The following is a 24748-nucleotide window of genomic DNA, read 5'->3' as shown; positions in this document are numbered from 1 at the left end:
ATATGGAGAAATGGTTCAAGTGGAAGAATTGAATTACCTCCTAGCTAGCTCATTACAATGTGCCGCTTCACCCAAGGACCCGTACCACATTATTTTTGATTTTTCATGATTCATAAATGAAAGAAGGAACTTGTTGAATTCCTTCAACGTAGCTATCTAACTTCATAATCTCATGGCCAAGACGTTGAAAACGGGAGCTAGTTGAGGGCCGGCAAACACAACACTAGAATCTGAAGAATGATTCGATACGGAAAACAAAGATCACTCTGGAAGCCGGATGTCCTTCCAAAATGCGTGATTGGCGGAATCTTTCGAACAACTTATTGATCTGTTGAGAATGACTGAACATGCCTTTTGTAAATATCTACATGCACTAGGAATGGTTCAAAAGCAAGATAATTGCAGCAAACGTTGCATTAACCACAAAGGAGTCGTTGCAATAATTAATGTATATAATTGCGGATTAAATTCCATACTCAGTATTTGATGAGATCTTCATTAAGTGAAAGTTGTAGACCTAACATTAGGCAATGCTGCGCTAGATTTGCTGTAGAACGTTGGAAAAGACCACAATCGTCTTTGGTCTAAGAAGCAAGCCAAGAGACTGGGGGCTTGCCAGGCTAAAAAATAGAGAAAATTTCAGAAGAAGAATGAATACAAATTTGTGAAAAGTTAGCAGGACCAGAACAATATGCCAGGCACACCCTTCGAGTAAGCCTTCTGTATAACAGAGTGAATCACGAAGGCGTCCAACTGACCAATTCCCATATATAGCACATTCCCCACTAGAAGGCTTAACTGCCCGTCAACTACAGAATTATTTGATCTTCAGTTGAAGTATCACTGTATCACCAAAGCAGTTCACGGAACAATAGTTAAGACTAGCCAGAAAGTGAAAAATATAACTGCAAGGAACCTCGTTGAAACCTCAAGTGGTTTCAGGTTATAAATACTAAGTTGTTCAATAAGTTTTGCGATTCGATAAGAAAAATACAATTTTATGATTTGAAATACACTTTATTCTGTATAGTCAATATAGCCAATTTATGAATTCCATCCCTGAAGTGGGAATCTGGAAGGGCTCCAAAATGCGCTTCAACAGCTATTATGACCTCATCATTTGACAAAAAACGCTTTTCACGTATGATTTTTTTTAGGTCATTAGGAAGTCACTAGGGGCCTAATCTGGTGAATACAGTGGATGTTCCAACAATTCAAACTTGAATTCATGGATTTTAGCAGTCGTCAAAATGCTCTTGTGACACGGTGCATTATCCTGGATTTTTTTACACAAATTTTTTCCTTCCGCTGGTCTAAAAGGATAGAATAGTTTTCAGAATATATACTTTTACCAGTTTGCAAGCAATCCACAAACCAAATTCCTTTCGCATTACAAAAAACTGATGCCAAAACCTTCTTGGCCGATTTCTAGACACGAATTCGTTTCGGAGCCGAACCAGGTGCACACCACTCTTTACCCTCTTGTTTTGATTCAGGATCATGGTGATAGACCCAAATCTCATCCATAGCGATGAATCGACGCACAAAATCCACTTCATCCTTTCGAAAACGATCTAAATGTTGCTGAAAAAGTCACATTCGAATGTGTTTTGGTTCCATTGTTAGCGAATGCGGCACCCATTGAGCACACAGATTTCTAAAACCCAATACTTCGCTCCAAATATTGTCCAATGAGATGCCTACGGCTTCTACTAAATTTATTTCAGTGATTTGACTATTTTCTAATACGATATCCTGTATTTTTTCTACGATTTCTAGTGTTGTTGCTGTTTTGGAACGCCCTTAACGTGGATCGTCTTCAAGGCTTTTACGACCACATTTAAATTCAGCAACCCATTTTTCTACTGTAATAATTGAAGACGAAGAGTCCTTATACACTTTCAACATTCTTTCATAAAATTCCTTTGCTTCTAAACCCTGCAAAACTTAAAAATTCAATCACTGCACGATATTTGATTACCTCCATTGTAAAAAAATACTGTGACACCCCGATACTAAATGGCTTGCAAACAAAGAATGAATTGACAGATTCAGAACCGCAAAACTTATTAAACAATCTGGAATAGCGAAGTTTCAATCTATAGGAGGTTATCGCAAATCTTCCGGTAGGATTATAAGCCTGACAATTCGACTTCCGATAACCAGATAAACCACCACCACCATCAAACTAGTTACTAGCTCAATTAAAAATACAATACATGGTGCAAAGAAATATTGTACAAAATTTACCCTCAATGGACGAAATACATTCAATTCAACCCATTGCTGCCTAGTAAAGCCCTCCTTGTTGACAATCAGTGTACCAAAGTATCTTATTGTACATCTGTTGAAAATAAGGCTTTTGTAACAAATGGGTGACTGAAGTATGTTGTCCCCTCGGGTTCACGCAGTGGCTTTTACAAGTTTGCTATTGTAAAATGTCATATATAACGATATCTTTAACGTTCCGATCACTGAGGAAGCCACGATATTAAGTTAAACAGAAGACATAACCGTGATCCTGTTTACCACATATCTTACAGGTATTGAATTCGCTCATTCTACACACAACAACTTGTTACATTTATATTGTGGTCATTAAAAAGTGTCGTAAGAAAACCTCTGCGAGTAAGGAGTTTCATCATCTGTACGTAAAGCGGTATGTCACTGGTGGAATGTGTTAGGTTACAGAGTGCCGTCCAACCTTGAAGGGATTCTTGTAAAATGGTTTTTACATGAAAATTCATTAGAGATTACTTGGTACTACGAGGACCGGAACGACCCTCTGAAAGTATATGCTCCAGGGGAATTCGCGGTCATCTGATAGTGTTATTCAAATCAATTCATCTCCGGGAGGATTCTGGATTTAGGCTTACTCAGCAGGGTAAACTTCCAGGATCCCAATTATTTCAAAATCAATTATCAAATACCTTGAGACGATGATGGACGATACACTATACTTGTAGAATCATCTAAAGAATACTTGTGCTAAGATAGATAGGAAAAGCAGGTAATGTACACGTAGGTTGCTTATGGTCAGGATAATGAAGTTCATACTGCTCTTCCTACCGGAAAGCAGAAATTTCACTCAACTTCTCACAAGGCATGGAGATTACCTCACAAGTTTTAACTGGACACTTCACCTAACGGTTCCAGTTGCTTCGGTGTCCCGAAAGCCCTAGAGCATTGCTAACAGAAGGAGTTTGTGGAAAACACTTAATATGACTAAGGAGACAAATAGTTATCGAGCTATAACTAATAAATTTAGCAGAGAAAATCTTGAAATTCGTTCAATTAAGGCTTTAGTAAACTCTATTATTAATCCAATGCATATTTTACCCCTTTGAGATAATGCATGCCTCTGTGAGCCTCAGGTTAAGAATATTTAGTGCAAGATCTAGAAGGTTTGGAATATTTCAATACCCATGGAATACTATCTACGTTTCAGATAAGATCGGTGGAGCAGTTACAAACAGCGCACTGGCTGCGAGGCTCCAATATACTAAAATAAGGAGCATTTTCTAGGAAACTAAACATAATCCTGAACAAACTTCCTTTAGATGATATTATGATCGTAATGAGCAATATCAAGAAGGTAGTGAGGAATATCAAGAGGATCTCTGATAACACTTTGCTGATACAGGAACACGATATAGCGGCAATAATTAGAGGTTTACGGATTCCAGCAATTTATAACACCACTTGGTTCACGGCACATTATTTGAACAGCAAACTTTCCACAAATTTAGATCGAACCCGCAATCAATAGCAAATTTAGTAGTTTGTTATATTGGCGAATGCAGCAAAAGGAGGGTTAATTTTCAGCTCCGAAAGAGATCATTACTCGATGGCCGCAAGAATAGCGAGAATCAACACCCTCACATAAATTCAGCAACAACCGTTTTCATGATCCATTTGCTGATTTGCAATAAAAAGGTACCTAACTCACCGGACAAAAGAGGTCTAATAACAACCCCCCAGCAAATATTGATGATGCCGATTTCAAAAGCACTCTTTTTGCTAGCGCTAGCCAAGTCGTCCGCAGCGTCTCGAAGGGTATCCATAAGACCTGACTGAAGAACAGTAGAAGCGGGTCCACGATTCGAAAAGATTGAAAGCTTTAATGAGCATGCCCAGATAGCCCACCGGTTAGAGCACAAGGCTGTCATACGGATGGTCACGGTTCGCTGGTGGCAGAGGGATTTGTATAGTGATTTGACGTCGGATACTAGTCGGCTCAACTGTAAATATGTACCTGAGTCAAATCAGGATAATAATCTCGGGCAAATGCAATGCTTGGTCACATTGTCTCCTGTTGGGTACTGTAATTCTGTAGTGCACCATTAATAATAATAATAATCGTTGGCACAACAATCCATATTGGATCAAGGCCTTGAAGTGTGTTAGAGCACTTCATTCAAGACCGTAACGGTACACTACAGGATTACAGTACCATGTAGGAGGCAATGTGGTCAGCATTACGCTCGCCCGAGATCATTACCCTGATTTGACTCAGGTACTCATTCACAGCTGAGTCGACTGGTATCCGACGTCAATTCACGATACAAATCCCACTGCCACCAGCGAGATTTAAACCGCGACCTTCAGTACGACAGCTTTGTGCTCTAACCACTCAGCTATCCGGACAGTAGTGCACCATTACCATCTTGAATGAAGTGGAACAGTAAGTCTTTCAACGGTCAGACGAACAGTAGGCCCTATTACTACCTGCCTTATTACTGAGAGCAGCCTTTAAGGTAACATTCAGTCCGATACAGACTGTTTCTCCAAATAGGAATGAAATCATCTTAGCTATCAATGCACCCAGTCGATTTGCTTCTTGTTTGAAAATTCAGAAAACCTGGAATTTTTTCCATGGAGTGAGAGAAGGCGATAATGTTTAAGAAAAGCTATAAAGCACGCTCTTTTAGTATACTCCTGGAGAGCATTAAAAAGACACCAACAAAACAGTCTGATTTCTGTTCTGAATCTTTTGGCTAAAAAATCAGCCATCATTAATTTGGAAAAAAAATAATTGTATTGCAAAGACTAACCTGTAATCGTACTTCTCATTATTCATATTATTACTACACAACAAGAACAAGCTTGTGGAAAAAGGTCAATCAATTCCGTATCTCTAAAGTGTGCAACCTTGCTCAAATAAAAGCCGTACTCAATTAAGATACTGTTATCCAAATTTGGATTTTGATCTCTTTGCTTAATTATGCATTTAATCAATCGTGAGAAATGGGATTTATGAGCACGATTATATAGTCTTGACACCAAGCACCACAACGAGCGGTGAATAATTTCTACCCTCAACTAGCACCCATTATTATGATATATAAAAGATGCTTAAAATGAGATGCAAATAAACTATTATGATATGGAATTCTGAAATATTTGACTATCAACAGCAGAACGAAACGAAATCTACAGAAATTATCATAGAAAACATATATTAATTATACGTCCGGTATTGTCTGGCATACATACATATTTTCAGCTAATCGGCCGAGTTAACATAATTTCCTGGCTATGGAAATGAACAGGAGATAATATCTAATATAAAAGTATAAAGCATCAAACGGAATATCTTAAATATCTTATTATATTACCCTGCATGGATGTATCGAATTTGCATCACTATTAAGAATCGTTCTTTTGCCACAGATAAATAATTAACAAGAATCGTTGATTCAGAATAGGATTGATGATAAACTATTCTGATTTCAGACAAGCTGTAAATATGTATGTATATTCACTTCGAATTCCAATGTCACCGTACGAGCAAGATATTCGTTAATCAGAAAGCGGAAATGGCAGTGGATTGATCACGCAGAAAGGGTAAACTACACTAGGAGCAATCCCATGGAATGGAAGCCACTACTATAGGGTAATGGACGAGTAGATACCTCCAGATATATCAATTGCATATCGATTAACCCGAAACGACAGTACATAGCTGGTAGTACCCCAAAATCTTGAAATATATTTGAAAATCTGTTTCTCCCCCTTAGCATATTTCTTTTGTCAATATTCCTAAGTGCAACGTTCAACTGAGAGAAAGGTTCGAGTAAGATCTATCCTTTCCAGGCTGTTTCCGTTGTATTATTTCATAATGTAATTACAGTGCCGAACTTTCTCATTACACAACACTTTACACTGAATTATTTGCGCTAAACAAAATTTTCATTTGCTATGATCGAGTTCAACATTTATTCTATCACACGTAACATGTTCCATTCCAACTTCTCACATCAAGACTACCCCAGATCTCATTGCCTCGAAAATAGATGGTATCGAGAGATACTGTATATTAGATGGTTTGCCAATATACAAAAGTAATTAGGAAGAATGTGACTAAATCATTTTGACACGAACCCTCAAGTTTCTTACCTTTGTTCCCTTTTGAACGATAAACACTTACGTGGATATATAACAGTGAATACTGTACGTAGCCCCACTTTAAAAGCTAAATTCGACCACCTCCATATCTCATCTTATCTCTATAACCTATTTTCTCAATACTTAATACACCTAAAAAAAGTGAACGTCCTTTTCTAAAAAACACCCCTCCATACTCCACGCACTTTTCCCGATTCGGAATCAAAGCCAACACATTATTATTGGAAGGCTCAGGCTAGACCTCAACACCCGCAACATTCTGCCCGAAGAGCAGAAAAGCTCCCGAGTAGGGTCAACGGGAACGAACTAGGCTCCAAAGAAATCCCATTAGTTACTATATCGATTACGTCAAAACTTTTGACAGCGTCCCACACATTTGGCTAGTCGGTGTCCGACGTCTGTACTGCATTGACCGAAGCTAATAAAATTTTTGACGACAGTCATGGAAAAATTGCATACCACGTGGTCAGTGACAGACTTCTACAAATGGCTAGGAATTCTGCAAGAATTCTCTGCAATCCCAGTTCCTGGGACATATACGTCCCAGGAACTCGGAAGCTGAAAAAATAAACGCCTTGAATTTGTTCGCTATCGCTTCGCTGGTGTATCGATTGGGAATATTGCCGTGGACGAAGACCGATCTGGAAAACATCCAGCGGTGGTTACGAACTACTATGTCCAAATTTGTGGAACGTGCCTTCAGACATCTTAGTGACATTACGGCACAACATAACTGCATTTTACGGGCTAGATCCACTTAACTTGAACGATAACGTAAATTGCCTCTGACAAAAAAAATGATTGTCGATCTGTATCTTTTAAACAGATGGCTGTGTGCTAGGGAACTCTTTACTGAGACGGAGGATTCATGTGTGCCTTTCAGGATGGTGTGGTGCAACCCGAGCGTATTAAAAGCCCATAATGAACGAGGGTGGAGTATGACCAATGCGGGATATGTGGTTCGGCGCTGGAGACGTTGGACCATCTAATTTCTGTCTGCACTGTTCTGGCGCCGGTTCTGCATATGATCAGACGTAACGCTATATCTATCAAAACCTTGCATACAAGCATCAGCTCATCACGGGAACATGTCCGGTTTACCAATATGATCCGGAAGCAGTACTCGGATGATTGCAGCATGTATTGTACCGTGATAAAATGGTATTTTTTATTAAGCTATCAGAGAGTCAGAAGCTGCCACGATTTCATAGCGGTATACCGAATCACAAACTTGCTAGTGCTCACAAGTCCTCGTTGGTCTGAAAAATAACGACCTTCTCAACAGTATAACATATGGTGAAATTAAACCTTTGGTGGATGAAATGATTAATCACGATGACATGCAGATTGAGACTGCCCCTCTAAACAAATGCGCAATCATTTCGGTCGTCAACTAATAAATAAAATTAACTTGGAACCAATTTCTGAAGCTAGATCGACAGAGAGCAGGTCGCGAAATTAACGTGCTCTTTATTGATTTCGAAGAATCTTTCATATATCTGGAACGCTCTTTGCAAGAGGGGTGTTGCGGATAAAAAGCTATTACCAGAGCGAAATACAATGGCCCAAAATGAATGTATTGATTCAAGATAACATTTTTGAAGAATTTGAAGTTTAAAGTGGATCGCGGCAAGGCAAGGTTCATGCTAACCTTCTTAAAATGCCTCGAGTGCACTGATGGCATCTTTGGCCAAATACCTATCAAATACTGCATTAATGTCATCTGTTGCTCTCTCGCGAGTAACCGAATGATTCTGGAAAGAAAGGCAAGCAACTGAAAAAAAACACCACCAACAAAATCACAGTTCTCAGCCTGAAGGGTCATTGCCCTCTTTCTATTCATACATATTAATGGGTAGAATATTTATGGTGTCGAACAATTTACACGTCTAAGTGGCATTGTTTCTGTCGACGGTGGATCCAAACTTGATGCCCTTGACGTATAAACCGCGCTAAATCCCCCATCGCTATTTTATATAAAGTCTGCTACTATCTCAACACCAACATCATGATGAAGTAGTTCCCTCCGGAACAATATTCTCTCTGTGCTGCTATATGGTAATAGTACTTGGAAAGTGCCTTTCACTGTTACTAAAAAGCTAAAAGATTTCATCAATTCATATCTACGACGGGTTATAGGGATATTTTAACAAGAAGAATTTGACCTGTGTACGGACCAGATATAACTGAACCAAGTGAACCACATTCAGACTACATACAAGGAAGAGGAGTTTCTAGACAGCGCAGAATCTGATGGCATATATGCGAGTTAGGTGCAACGTAACTAACTGGTGCGTGTCGATAATGTTTTCTTATGTATGTTTGCCCATCCCATCCACCACGTATCCAGGCGATTGAAAAACGTCAAGTATATACAATGCTTTCCTTTCATCATAAAGATTCAAGCAATGAGCCGGGAGAAGAATCTCTTATATGTAGCCTTCTTGCCCTGGACGTATTTACGAGAAGGCGGAAATAGCAATGTATAGGTGACACACTAAAAAGGGCAATAACAGCTTCTCATAAAACCATGGAGGGAGTTGAAGAATAATGGAAGAAAACGACAGCGACGATGCACCACTTAGGAATATAAATATATATATTTTAAATAAAGTATCTCGAAAAAAATTATCACTCTTATAACTGAGTTCGGGAATCGTACGCTTGACGCTTCAGACCTGAGAGACTTTGTGGATTTTATTTGAGTGGTGATGCATACCATAGCATCACTCGTGGATTATATAAATTGAGTATGTCCGATTCACTGTCATACCGATTTTGACCCGCCCTAACTTTGTTGATAATGGTTGGATTTCCATTAAACGTTGCAGTATAATGCTCCATGTCATGACAACTTTATATGAGTCTAGGATGAACTTAAGGAAGAATAGCAGTCAATTTGCAAATATGGTGATATACTACTTTTAATTTTATTTGGGTAAATATTGGAATAAAGAATATTGTCAGGCCTAGATATCATATTCAAGCTCCACTATTATTATAATTTTTTTTTCAAGTTCTTCAATTGAGTAATTTCTGAGAAAAATGCCCCTTACACTCGATGCAAGAGAATGTCATTTATTAGAAGCATAGCATCCACAGTTCCAAATTTTCCACCAACTTTCATCGGCAGACAGACAAATAGGAAACGCCAAACCCGAAAATTAGCAAAAAATTACAACGAGATGTTCGGCGCAATGTAACTCAAGTCCTGCAGACAGCAATTATTCAGACTAGTGCATACAATAAACCCAGGAGGATTAACCAATCAAAATTTTGAGTGAAACAAAATGATTACTGCTATACGAGGTACGAGGTGTGAACAAGAAGGTAAGTGACTTTCTATTTTTTACAGAAAATATTGTTTGTATATATCATATATATAGCCTCCTTCTAAGTAAAGTGTTTTCATCTGTTATCGATATGCTGAGGCATAAGAGCGTGCTTCATCATTAATATTTTCTCGGCCTTATTATAAAATCGTATACCACTTCTAAAAAATCTTCTTACTCAGAGCGTATGCCACGCTCAACATTTCAAACAAAAAATTTTAAACAGCTGAAATATACGAGACGAGTGCAACAACATAAGAACCTTTCGGGTATAAGGGTTTTGTGTTCATCTTATGTGTGAAACTCTCCATGCACGTTCCATTCCTCCAATTACCCGCAAACTTCATTAGCAAATACATATACATGCCATGGCTACTTTCAGTAATTGATACTGGTTTCAATGGAACTGAAAAAAGCTAGGAAAGGAAAGCTAAAATGTATCCACGGAAGCCATATAAGTTCACTTTATGTGGTTATGATGTCATACACGTCTCAAACCTTCCAGAATTATATCTTATATTATATTATCTTATACTGCTCCTTTGTACCTTTAGGATGAACTTAAGAGGGTTTTTCGAGTAAATTTCTAGAATATGGTAATATGTTATTATTAACTTTATTTGCGCAGTATCGGAACGGGGTATATTTTGGGGCTTAGATTTCCAATAAATACACCATCGTTATTTTTTCAGGGTAAGGTTCTGGGAAGGAGACCAGTTTCACTTTTGGGGCACACATTTTGTGTCTTCACTCTCATGTGTTTCACCCAACATAAAAAATAAGATCAGTTTGAAAAGCATTAATCGATACCTTTCATTTGATACTCCATACGACCATATTCTGTAAGAAAAATGTACCCCCCTTTTCGCATATATGGGAAGCAACCCTGCCCCCCTTCTTAGTCCCAACGCAAAGTTATTCCACTCGTCGCAAGGGACACACAGACCACATGTTTTCACCAAATTTCGTGACAATCGGTTCAACCGTTTCCAAGTGAATCGAGTGTAACAGACTGATAGTGAATCGATTTTAATAAGGTTTTGTCTCACACAAAATCTGTAAAAAACGCAAGCCAACTGTATGCACCCCGCGAAATTCAAACAGATGTTTGCATGTAGATAATTGCATGATTCACCGACTGATCACATACCCTCTTTCGGAATATGGTTTGAATAAGGAACGGCAGCATATTATTGACACCGCTATTAAGAATGGGTATAATCCTCAGACTATTGAGAAACTGATCGGAAGGAAAACAAAGCAACACAATAGGCATGCCTATACAACACTATTTTCGCAGAAGGAGGCAACCACCAGACGGATAAGTATCCCGTATTCCTACTTATTTAACGTAAGGGGGGAAGTTGCTCCCGAAATATATATTTACACTGAAAAATAAAAATTGCAGTTTGGAGTTATCAATTTTAGATGTTTAATAGTCCAGTCAGCTTCCAGCCTCCAAATACTTTCGGTCAAAACCGATTGACATGAAATTTGGAATTGAAGTAGAAGGTGGCCATAAGAAACAAATGTTATATAGTGGCGATATGCGAGCGGATCTGCCTATAGTGCCGTTACTGTTGATTAACTATGAGATGTAAATACCAATAATAAAATAAATGCGTTTTTCTAAAAGCAATATTTTTGAACGTTTCGTTGAACTAATCAACAGACTCGCCTGAAATGTTAACTATATATTCGAAATATGTGTGGCTATCTTCACTACTCCAATCAAGTTAAAATATAAAAGTGCACAGCTTCTATGCAATAAAATGCATGAAAAAACATCCGATTTTTTCAATTTTTTCTTCCACCGTCCTCCACTCTATTGTTTTGGATAAAAAATTGATTGAGGTAGAGACGATAGCCACTTATTTATTGATCATAAATCTTTTTGATTGTTTCGTTTCGCACCACCCGATGTGGAGATTTTAACACCGCAAATTGTTCTGTTTTATAGGTTTTTCTTTTATAACTTTGTTATTAATTATTGATAGTGTCTCTTCTTTTTCTTCAGCCTTTGTCCCGTTCACAAGCGGGGTCGGCTCGTCGTGATCGATTTTGTTATTTGGCTCTATCATATGCCTCGATGCAATCGCAAGGTTTTTGAATCCCCATCCAGCGTATCGAGCCACCGTTGTTTCGGCCTGCCTTTTGGTCCTTTACTATCGACTTCGATATTCAGACCAATCTTGGCGGGTGAATTCTCGTTAGCCCGAATTACGTGGCCATACCATCAAAGACGCCTCTCTCGCAATTTTTCCACGATCGGTGCAACCCCATAACGATCGCGTATATCCTCATTTCGGATGTGATCAAAACGTGTCACGCCACTTGTCCCAGGCAACATCTTTGTCTCCATTACCGCAAGACGCCGTTCATTGTCTTTTATATTCGGCCTCAGAACCACTCAGAACAATAGAGAGCGACAGCACGAACGAAGTTGCGGCAAATTTTAGATTTGAGACGTTCGCTGATACGTCGATCGCAAAGAACACCAATTGTGGAACGCCACTTCATTCAGGTTGCGTTAGTGCGTGAAGCAATTTCATAGCGCAGTTCTCTATTGGCTGGTAGCATTGACCCGAGGTACTCAAATCGCCCATTTCTGCGCAGTTCACTGCCGCTGACAGTGATTGTAGCTGTTTCATTGGGATCGGTCGTCAAAAACTCAGCTTTATTCAGATTCAATATGAGACCATGTTGCATCAGGCGATCATTCCATTTTTGGACAAGCTCCTCAAGATCATTTTGGCTATTAGACGCCAGGAAAACATTATCTGCATGAAGCAGTGTATAGGACCCTGGGCGTTGGATGTACCGTGAGACAGTGTCCATAACAGGAACAAAGAGGAGTGGCGAGAGTGCGCCTCCTTGGTGAACACCACAGAGACACGAAGCAGTTTGGTACACCCGTCACACTTCGAACTTTACTTTTCAGATTGTGGTAGAGCAATTGAACCCAGCGCACGAGTTCTTCTAGCACTAAGTGTTATCGTAGAACATACCAGATGAATTCGTGTGGCACACGGTCAAACGCTTTCAGATCCAGAAATGCAATGTAAAGAGATGCTTCTCACACAGTTCTTCACAAATCCGGCTTGATTCACGGTTATTTCAACGATTTCGCAAATACGGTTTTCAAGCATGCGTTCAAAACTCTTCATGGCATGGGAAAGTAACCTGCTCGGAAGGTAATTTGCACATTTTGCTGGATTACCTTTCTTTTCCATATTTGAATTGTGGTACTTACTTCACTGAGCCACAGTGTTGGGTACCAGCTATTCGTTTTGGTTGTATAAAATTCATAAATTTTTTTTTTTTACTATTTATATTACAAGAGTGTGTTAATGGAACCCAAAAGGAATTAAATCATTATATATAATACAATTGGTTTAAAAATTCTCCAAAATAAAGTTGTTTTATGAGGTAAAAGGGTGAGAAAACCTCTTCAAAATTGCTTTCAATAGTACTTGACGCAATTTCTGGAGCAAAGAGTGGCAGTTGGGGGTTGAAAAGTTGTAATAAATAATATATTATGTACTGAATCGTTAATGAATGTTTTGTTCTTTATATGAAATAAAGAAATTTGTCAATTTTGTCAATATGACCAGCGCAAAGGAAGGTTTTCAAGGAAGAAAATGTTTAAAGATTTAAATTTACGGAGTAAAAATCAAACACGTTCCAATTTAATAAATAATTTAATACATCTGATTCTCTTTTTATACGAATTATCTGTTTTTACAGGTTTTGCTTTAACACGATTTAAAATATTCATATATGTAAAGGGGGGGGGTGTAAAATGTTTTTTCACAGAATGTTGTCATGTGGGGTATTAATTGAATGGTCTCGATTAGTACTTTTCGAAGCCGGTCTTAGCTTTGAGGTTTGTTAAAAAAGCGGGGAGTGCGAGGAGTGGAAAGAGATGATTTCTTTAACGGACCCATTCTCAAAAACTACACAACCGAAAAATCTGAAAAAATTTCATGAAGCTGCCTGTATATAGTGCCCAGGCCTCAAAATACTCTCCATATCGATATCTGTACAAATGAAGTTAATAATAGTATATTACCATATTTTTGGGGAAAGTGAGTAAAACCCCCCTTAAGTTTATCCCAGAGTTATGAAAGTTGGTAGTAGTATGAAACATAATATGAAGCATATTATTCCCAAGTTTGATCAAAATCCTACTATTACTAACAAAGTTACAGTAGCTCAAAGTTGACTTTACCCTGTAAATTTACTGCAACTGAATATCAATATCACATTGAAGTAAGTAGTCAGACATGCTAAATGCAAATACATAACGAGCTACGTACAAATGGAATAGTTCTACACTTAAATATACTCAAAGAAGAAGCAAACAAAACCTGTCATACCTTCCATTTAGCTAATATCTTTTTCATACGATACCATTGAGAACGTATCTATCGGGTAAAAAGAGAATTGGATGTATACGATATTCAATTTTTTCCAAAGAAGGGTAGTTTTTACCTCTTAAAACAAAAAGCGCATATTGAGAATGCCCATATAACTTTTGAAATAAATAGAACACAAACTCAATTCCAAATTTTCATGTAAATCCATGTTAACCAAAAGATTTTGGAAGTCACAACATTCACGAAGATTAGCAACTCATCCATCCTGCAACTAGAGATCTCTTTCAGGCTTCACATTCTTCGACCTTCGCGTGAAGACCTGAATATGTACAAAATTGAGTGGACCGATATGTTGCCACTAGCTGTAATCAATTACCTAAGTACGTATTTGCTGCAGAAAGTACTTAGTCGAATTCTTCCCGACTCTGATGTCTCTGGATATACGTTGCATGTTCAGCAGGAGCGCAAAAGCAACGGCAGCAGCACGATATGGAAACTTGGGGCAACAAGGATAAACGACGAAAATTGCTATGTTTTCCAGAAGATTCTTAAAGAAGTGATGATGAACTCCGTCACACAACCAATAATTAACACTCAAAAACTGCCCTATTCATTATGGAACCCATCTCTAAACAATATTAGACCCCAATCCACTATTCCAATAACTCACAAATTTCCAAAAAAAATTACTGGTAGTCGATGAGCGAAGTTAGTTTTAGTTTGATAGCCATTAAATAGGTACCACAATTTGAAACTCAGAATGCAGTAAAAGCCTGAAAATTTGACCTATTTTGAGGCAGACAAACAGAAAATCGAGATCATTTCTTACAGTCATCCGTAGCACATTCACAAAAATATGAATGCATTATCTAATTCTTTGAAATAATTACGACTTCGCTAATAACGCTCATATTTACGTTCCATCCGAAATGAGCTCAGACCCCATTCAAGTTCCTTTCCTCTGCAAATTTATTGCAAATTGCCGTCTTGTCGGCTCAATCAACTCTAATTAATATTCATCACACGTTCCACAACGACTAATTATTCTTCCACGAATTGCGTCAAGTGGCCATGCCGGCATGCCTATTACAATACCTCAATTTCCACCAAATTCCATCCCTAATGGCAATCACAATACCACCGGCTAGTAATCATAAAATTACATGATCAGTCACCAGTTCAGCCGCCAATCAATAGAAGACATAGAAGCACAATAGTTGCACCATTATCAGGTGGTAACCTCCCCGCCCCGTGAGGTGTATCCGAACGTCTTAGAATTAATTATAAAAGATGAGTCGACATGTTCATAACTCAACAGTCCGCAACACGAGCAATTTGTTGAATTGTTGCCGCTGATATGCAGAAGCGCCACATTTCCTCCACACACGATCATGCTGGTACCTGGGCTAATAATGTTTGCTAACAATTTTAGTGAACTTTCCCAAGGTAATTTCGTTGTTACAAAGGTTAATTGAGTAACGACAAATTTGTCATGTGAGCGAACTTTTTTCGGGCCAGAGACGCTCATAGGAAGTGAAGTAAAGACAGCTCGAATTGCCTGGGGTTGCTATTTATGTTGCTCAGTTTATTTTCTATTTGATGAAAGTTAAACGATTTCTGTGATGGATGCTCAGAGCAGAAATGATGAAAGTTTAACAACACACTGAATCGGTGTCAGCACACAATTTGCATGATGCACTTCAGCTAGAAGAGGCATGCCCGAATGAGACCAGTACCGTGGTCCCTATGGTTAATATATAATAACTGTAATTTGATAAGTAGATATAAATCAAAATTGATTGATAATGGAATACTTGGATGTTGTTATAATTCATTCACATATTTGCCAGCATTTAAGGAAGTTCGCTTGCAACTTATAAAGAAATAGCAGCGGAGCCTAAAGCGAACACATTAAAGTAGAAAGTGTCGCACTTAACGATGCCACTAATAAAATAGAACAAATTTGTGGCATCCAGGGAAATGAGGTTTAAGGTCGTTCAGGTACTTGTTCTTAGCACTTAATTTTCCAGTTTCACATGCATAAATACTAAACATTACAGGTTGATGCAAGACTCATACTTGAGGGTTCTTCAACTGAAACTGGAACAGTTAATTAAACAAGTAGGGAAACCGGAAGCTGGACGCTTCACGTACTAAAAGTTTTGTGTATTTCTTAGTACGTAGCACGTAATATATATCTATATATTATGTGAGAGTACCCACTTTCGGGTGATATTCACATTCATAGTCTTCAATTTTTAAAGAAACAACAACTTTGGCATATTATAGTAGCAATAACAGTGCGATTTCCACCAAACTTGGTGAGATCATGCTCTATGTTATACCCTATATTGTTGCGGAATTTCGTGCTAGCATGAACTTAAGGGGGGTTTCGCAACCAATTACTAAAAATTAAATTAAAATACTATTATTAACTTTATTTGTACATATATCAGTATCGAAGGTATTTCGGAGCCTAGGCACCATATAGTGGCAGCCTCCTGATTTTTTTCAGATTTTTCGGTTTGGCAGTTTCTTAGAATGGCTCCCTTAAAGAAATGATCACTTTCAACCCCCCGCATTCCCCACCTTTCTAACAAATGTCAAAACTAAGACCGGCTTCGAAAAGTACTAACCGAGACCTTTAATTTGATATATGACTATATTTGATGAAAACAAATTGTACACCCCCCTTTTGCATGTATTGGGACCTCCCCTTAAATTCAACGTAAAAGGATGTAACTCACTATATGTGTGAGCGTTCACAGTCCCCACCTTTCTACCGAATTCGGTGTCAATTGCTATAACCGTCTCTGAGAAAAATTCGTGTGTGGAAATAAAAAGGATGCCACTGGAAAACTATTATAAAAGACGAAAGTCAACCCGGGAGTTCTCAACACATTCTAGCTGTAAGTGGCTAATTTGCGCAGTGTAAATTCTTATTTAATGTTCATATGCCATTATGTTTACAAGAAATAGCGTAAAATCAATAAAAAGGGAAAAAATATGTTTTTAGATTATTAGGGATTAAAATGTATGAAACTCAGTTTAGTGCGAATTCCGCTTTACACGAATTTTTCAAAAACCCATTAACCGCGTTAAGTGGGAATTTCCTGTACATGGCTTATTTAACAGTTGCTTCACCGTCTCTATATTGGGAATAGTAAAACACAATGACAGCAAAGCTATGCCCTTGGAGAATCAAGACACCGTTGAAACCACGAAAGAAACACACTCATTCACAGCAAATTTAATGAAGACGATTTCGCGCTCATTGCGAATGCCGAGTATACAAAAGATCATGCTAAAAATAAGATCCACTAAGCAGCCTATCCAACCCTCGGGGTCACTAATCCCGCAATGACGATATCCAAACGGATGCCTAGGAAAAGAAACGCCTCTACCATAAATTTGCACCGACAAAATATTAGCCAATTGGCAAAAAAACGAAAGTGATCGCTGTTGCTTAAGTGGCCCATTATAAAGATGTTTATGATAAACTGGACACTCGAGTCGGCGAGAGAATCCTCTATCGACTTATCTATAGCCGACACCAATGCATATAGAAAAGCAACACTTTTGTTGTGTCATTCACAAGAACGGTACTTTACTCACTGAGAGATGAACTGCAACGGAGAGCTGATATTTGGAGCAATTCAGCAATTATCAGCACCACAGAAGTCGGTGAGGCAATCAAACGAATGAAATCGGGAAAAGCAAGACGACATCAAGGTTGATCTCTGGGCAGCGAAAAGCTGGATCAAACACTTTGGCTAGGTGAACTCTTCACTCGGATTATTACAGAGGGTAGAAGACCGTTTGACTGGCAAGAAAGCACGACAATATGGAAGTAGAAAGGTATTCTAGCAGAATGTTCAAATTACCGGCCAATTTGGTTGTTTTCCCATGCCATGACAAATTTTGAACTCGGTTTTGTCAACCGCATTCACGACAACCTTAAAATCATAGTGGACCAAGCCGGGTTGGCCGAAAAATTCAGAGCTACCGACGTTGCACGATGACTCATTGAGAAACACAAACGTCGACCTCTCCGAATTGCATTCATGGAACTAGAGGCGGCGTTTGACTGTGTGCCTAAAAACTCATCTGGTATGTATTATGGCAATATCTAATGCCGGAGAACTTGTGCGCTGAGTTCAATTGCTCTAACGTGATTCGAAAACTAAAGTTCCAAGTGTAACAGGTGTATCAAAACCACTTGATGTCTATGTCGTGTCATCAAGCGAGAGAAGCGTCTTCGATAATCTGGTAATGTAAGTGATTCTGGCGGGAACTCATAACTAACATTGTCTTGAGCACCGATGGCTTGATTCGCTGAATACTGCTATGAGAACATCTCGACTCCATTGGGATCGAACTTCCGAACGACGGAACAAACGCTAAAGAAGAAACTGACGCCAAAAAATTGTAGAACAGGGTCATGGTCCTAAAAGCATCTAGTAGTCTTTTTAGGATAGTATCGTTCGCCGATCTGTTGGAAAACATCAACCCTTTTAGGACGTTAGTAGCTTATCCACCCTAACACCAGAGTAAAAAAAAATTACATCTTCTGATCACTTTGATATCAAGGAAGACTCCGTTCGTCTTTTTTGGTACAGTGCCAAATTAAATCCTCAAAAGAAAATAAAAAGATAGAAATAGTCTGCCCAAACCTAAAGTAGAAAAATTTATTGTATATAAATTCGAAATTCACAAAATATCATCCAATCACAATCACTTTTTCGATCTTTTTTTAAAGTCCAGCTGAAGCTTTTAAGAAGTTTGTGGTGTCCTAATGTTTATTATAGATGGTGAATTATAATCCATATATTTATTTGGAGTCACAGTCTGACACCTGCTCAAAGAAACTCAGCTGTACAACTTTAATAATAATAATAATCGTTGGCGCAACAATCCATATTGGATCAGGGCCTTGAAGTGTGTTAGAGCACTTCATTCAAGACCGTAACAGTACACTAGGAGGCAATGTGGTCAGCATTGCGCTACAACTTTAGTTTTGGTATATGATGTCATGAAATTCTATAACTACTTATTAAAGGAAGCATTTACGACTGCAATAGATCATGCATGTTTTAAGTATCATTCAATCATTTTAGTTAGATGATCCGTCATAAAAGGTTAAAAGATTATAAAAGCAAAATAATTCTGGTGAAAATCCCCTCAGCCAGTCTGTGCCGAGATTAAAATTACAACATCTTGTACATGGCCAGTCTTTTGTTGGGAATGAATAAAGAAGTCAGTATTTACACCATCATCATTAGAGTAATAATAACATAACATAACAGCCGGTGTCCGACCTAGGGCTTGTTTAATAAGGAACTTCAAACAACCTGACGTCGTGACCTATGCTATATCTTTCTCACGATCTGCCAAATCTTCTTTTCTTCCTGCCAAATATGTTGCCCCTAGAGACTTCTCGGCTGTATTGAACGGAGTTTTGCTCAGAACCAAATATTATATAGACTGCGTATCGTCTATCCACCTGTATGGGTCAAAAATGCTTCGGAGGTTTTCCCTCGGAAGCTAACCACTCGTACTTGCTTGAACGCTGAAGAACAAATAGGAATTATTGAGACAATATGGAAAATGGAAGCTTTGACCCCCTCCTCCTTTTCTTGGTAAGTTTGTTTTTGAGTTTTTTTTTACCATCAAACCGAGCGAGTCAATATAGTTTGAATAGCCGCCTACTATCCTCTCAGGGAATTGATGGAGCCTTCTTAATGAAGTTTGTTACTCTGTGAGGGAGCGATAAAAAATTCACTCCAAGTATTCCCCGCTTGTCGTAAAAGGCGACCAAAAGGCATAGAAATCCAAGTCTCAGCAACGATATTGGCTGGCAGATTCCGTTCCAGAATGAGGAACATTGCAATAGTACAGAGTAGGAAAACTCCCGATTCAGAGAAGGAAGCTTCCTATGAGAAATCGAATGCAGTTCAGGAGAAACCTAAAGGCAGCATGGTAATGGTGATCGGTAATCTGAATGCTAAGATGAACTCTAACAACATCATACTCAGATAGGTGAGAGACAAACACGACTCTACATGACCATAGCGTCGAAGAAACCGAAAGTCAGCGTGAATTCGAGTAGAGATTGATACGAACTGCATCCACCAGGCACGATCTCAAACTGGATTTAGAAAGAAGATTGTGTAACCCCTTGCTGTTGTCCTGATTTCAGTTCTTAATCACTGGCCTTAACATGCATTAAATATCCAGTGCAGCTTTTTCGGGGTGCAACCGCATTCTTTCCCTGCTATGGACCTGCAAGTCATCAGAGCCCTTGTTGCTTTCCAGCATATGTAACCCAGGAAGCTTTCTAGATGTAACTGCACACAGTTCGAAAGAGACTTATAATAACAGCTTCCTCCAGCAAGTGACGAGCAAATATCATCATGCGAAGCTTAGATATGCGTTCACTTAATCTTCATTAATAGTAACACTATTATTAACAAGCTAAATCAACACCAACATCGAGTTAAAGTTCGTCCGCGACAAGGTTTTCTCTGTGCTACTATGAATTTGGGGGTACTACATAGAAGTGACCTTCGCTGTTACTCAAAAGCTTGGAACTGTCATCAATTCCTATCTGCGCCGTTACATCAGAGCTCTCTATCCCGCAACAATCTTAAGACCTAAGCTACCAGTAGATGTATTGACTAGAGGACGAAAATGCCAATAGATAATTCAGCTTTAAAAAAGACGGCAGCTCCACTATGCTAGAAAGGCTGGAAAGCCACTCGGCCTAGGAACACGATAAAAATACAAACTTCTATGAAAGACCTGGAAAGAGCCAAATAATACAATATTTCAGCAAACCGGCAACACAAGTAGGGCTGCAGCCTCATTTAGGATGGTCTATCCTTATATAGTCCTGCCCTAAATACTGATAATCGTTTAGAAATTACTTTTTGTGTACCCTAATATTTAAACCCCTTCAACTGCAGCTACGCCCTCAAACTAGCTTCACTGCTTGTCGCACAAGACACAAGAAATATAGTATCTGTCCATTAAATCATGCACGCTAGGAAAATATGCTAATTTCAACTTCAAGCAGCAATAAAAACCAAAGTTTTTAAGTTATATTAACAAAACATGGCTTTCTTTTTGAGTGACATATGTGTGGAATATTGTTCAAACCTAACGTCTCCTTACATTGAATAATTTGTAACTTCAAGTATCAGAAGTATAAAAGGGCACTGAAGGCATATAGCAACGCCATCAGGGAAACTAGAACAAACCGCAGAAGCATTCAGGCTATATAAAGCTGTAGCCAAAGACAAAGTAATATCTTCTGACTGCCTGAAGAAGGAAGACGGGACATTTACCGAGAATGAGGAGGACAGGTTACATCTGCTTTTCAAAAATGATTTCCCGGGGTTCTACTAGACGGCAGAAGGTAATATCCAACAACGAACAGAAGGGGAAAAAACTGAATTGGAAATTATCGAAAGAGGTATGCTCGGAAGCTAGAGTAAGATGGACAATGGGAACCTTTAAACGACTGAAATCACCCCAAGAAAATGGCATTTTTCCAGTGTTACCCCAGAAGAGCCTAGAAAATACCTTAGGAACTTTCCTAAGAGTGGTAAGGGGTAGCGTAGTCTTGGGATATATACCAAGGGCACGGAGTGGTCTTTATTCCGAAAGCGAGTAAAAAGGATCCTTTTCACCCTAAATCTTACAGACAATCTTCGTCGACAATCACGACGTTCATACTTAAGACGGTGGGGAAGGTCATATATAACTATATAGAACTAACGTTCTAACACGCAAACTCCTACATCCACGTAAGCACGCTTACCGGGCATTATGGTCTACCGAAACTGCGCTGTATCAGCTGACCGATGTATTACGGGTTACCATAGAAACAAAGGAAATAGCACTGTGTGCGTTTTTGTCATCGAAGCAGCTTTCGATAATACATTGCACACAGAGATACGAGTTGCCCTGATCCGCAACGTAGTGCGAAACACCCTACCCTTCTGGATGGGCAGAATGTTAGAGGGTAGGCAAATAGAAGTACCGACTCATGCACACTACTTATGTGTCTACAGGGTGGGGTACTATCACCATTAATGTGTAGCATGGTAGCTAATGAACTCTCAGGAGAGCTAACAAACACTGGAATACAGGTCCAGGGTTATGCTGATGATCTTGTTTTATCTGTAAGGCAAATATGAGGATACGCCATAGGACAGAATTCAAACTGGACTACGAATCACTAGTAATTGAAGCAGAAAGGTGGTCCTGCGCATAAATGAACTCAACGCCAATATGGCACTATTCACTAGGAAGCGCAAGCTTGATCATCTGAGAGCGATTAGGTTACATGGCATGGAGGTGAAACGAGCACCAGAGGTAAGATATTTGGGAATCACACACACAACTACTCTGGAAAACATAAATGTAGGAAAGCAACAAGGGATCTAATGACTTGCAGACCCATAGGAAGGAAAAAATGGCAATGCACCCTGAAGATATTACTTTGGATATACACTGCAATAGTAAGACAGAAAGAATTGAACTCGACAGTGGCATCCCTGGAGGTCTTATTGGGATTAACCCCTCTCCAACTGCATATACATATGCAGGCAAGAAGGGGAACCTTCACGTTGCCGGAGTATCAGTGAGGAAGGGGGCTACCTAAATTGAAAGAAAATTGATATTCTTTCTAGGCAGCATCCCGAATTACTGATACCAGAGGATAACATGACAACGTGGTTTCACTTCGATAAGATACGTTCGAGCAACAGGGCAAACTGGAAGGGCGTCACACTGATATACGGCTAAAATCAGCAAATGATTACCTAGTACACTGACGGATCCTTTAAGGCAGAGAAATCAGATTCAGGGGTCATTGGTCCAAGGAAGACGCACTTTGAAACAATGGGTAAGCATACCAGCATATTTGAGCGGAAATGTACATAGACAGATGTGCCTCCTTCATCCTCGAAAGGAACCATAGGGCGCTGAACACTACTATTCTAACCGACAGCCAAGCGGCTATTGACGCACTTAGGCCCTAACAGATAAATTTCAAACTGGGGAATGCCTTAATAGATCGAACACGCTCGGCTCGCTCAATGAGGTCAGAATAGTCATTGGGTTAGAAGGCAATGGAGCAGCAGACGAGCTGGCCAGGGAAGAAGCAGCGACGCCGCAATACGAACCAGAGCAATTCTTTGGAATCGGAAATGGATTTATGGCTACGATATTGAAAAATGAAGAGGACCGGTTGAGGGAACTTCATCAGACGTGCAGTGCAGAGTGCTCATGGGAGGATACGAACCCCCCCACAACAACAACAACATATTTCGATGTTTCTTTACAATCAAAATTTCAATGATATAAAAAATTTTCTCAAAAAACTAATCGTTCATAGTTCAATGGGTAGATACTGTATTTAGTATTATACTTCAGTTTTTGAGCCAGTATTGGGTGTAATGTTCTAACCAGAGCTGGACCTTAAATTTCTAATGTTGTTAACCTGCCGTGAACCTCAGTCGAAATCATTGGATTAAATAACTAGTTGAAATAGTTCTAAATATCTACAAGGGAGCATTCCTATTCCCAAATTATAAGCATATTCACTAAAAAATGACAATGAAATCAAATATTCTCTTTGAAAATAAGACCAGGCCATTGTGAAAAAAAAAATGAAATAGCTGAGAATAATTAAGAAGTTAACTCACATGCAGTACCATTATTCCTATTTGGTTTATATCTTGAGTCAATAAACTGATTAAGTCCCCACCTTCAAACTTCAAATTGAATTCTTAAGCTTCGAAGCTAACGTGAGTGACCTCCAATCCGGTTTCCTACTTCTGAGTCGCAGCTGCTTTGCCAATTAAAAGTCACGCGACCGGTCGCAAAAACCAGATTATTTTTTATAATACGATGGCGGCTGTTCGGCCTAAATACTAGGCCAAACTAGCGCTGGTCCACGTAAATGTACGTTTAACAGCTCTTGCTCAGAAATCTTTTAAATTAAAATTATTTGTTCTTTTGTATACTTTGATAATTTTCTAGATAGTACTTCCAACATAAAATCTTCGAACAAAGCTTATTCTTTCAAAAGAACTAACGGAAAATCTTTTTCAGTTCTGCTACCCCGGAATGTAGATGAATAACATTGTAGAAAGGAATATCTACTCCGAAGTAAAAATTATTAGTTAGCTTGCTATTACGACTGTCTTATTGGCCTTAAATTACCACAAGAGGGACGTTATTGACCTGGCTCTATCTAAAAGTAAATTTGCTATTCCTGATATCTCAAAAAAGATCGGATTTACAAAGTAACTTAGTTTTCATACGAAAAACAGAAACAATTAGAGACGAGACTGACCAATAGTCTGGTCGCAGGTGTTGTTTGACCACCCACTATATGAGCAAATCTATTAGATACCCTCTCTCGCAAGGTGCTGCATCAATGCGATGAAGGTTTTGTATAACTCAGTCACAGACAATCTCTAAAAATCTATACTATTATGTGGTAAATATAATTTTAAGAAGTTTGTAGTTTGTGAGTGGCTCTTTACACTAGAATTTGAGCTCTTCGGAAAAGAATTCTAAGCAAGCGTCGCCATATATAAAACAGGCCTAGGAACC

General features: G+C 38.8%; 1 protein-coding gene across 6 annotated transcripts in view; it reads right to left on the bottom strand.

Annotated features, from left to right (window-relative positions):
• Positions 1-24748, bottom strand: part of LOC119647100 (filamin-A) — a 166973-nt gene that overhangs the window by 97770 nt on the left and 44455 nt on the right. The window lies entirely within an intron of this gene.

Source organism: Hermetia illucens, chromosome 1 (genome assembly GCF_905115235.1).
Source record: "Hermetia illucens chromosome 1, iHerIll2.2.curated.20191125, whole genome shotgun sequence".
Classification (NCBI taxonomy): Eukaryota; Metazoa; Arthropoda; class Insecta; order Diptera; family Stratiomyidae; genus Hermetia; species Hermetia illucens.
Note: the sequence above shows the minus strand (reverse complement) of the source record. Positions and strands in the feature narration are given on the sequence as shown.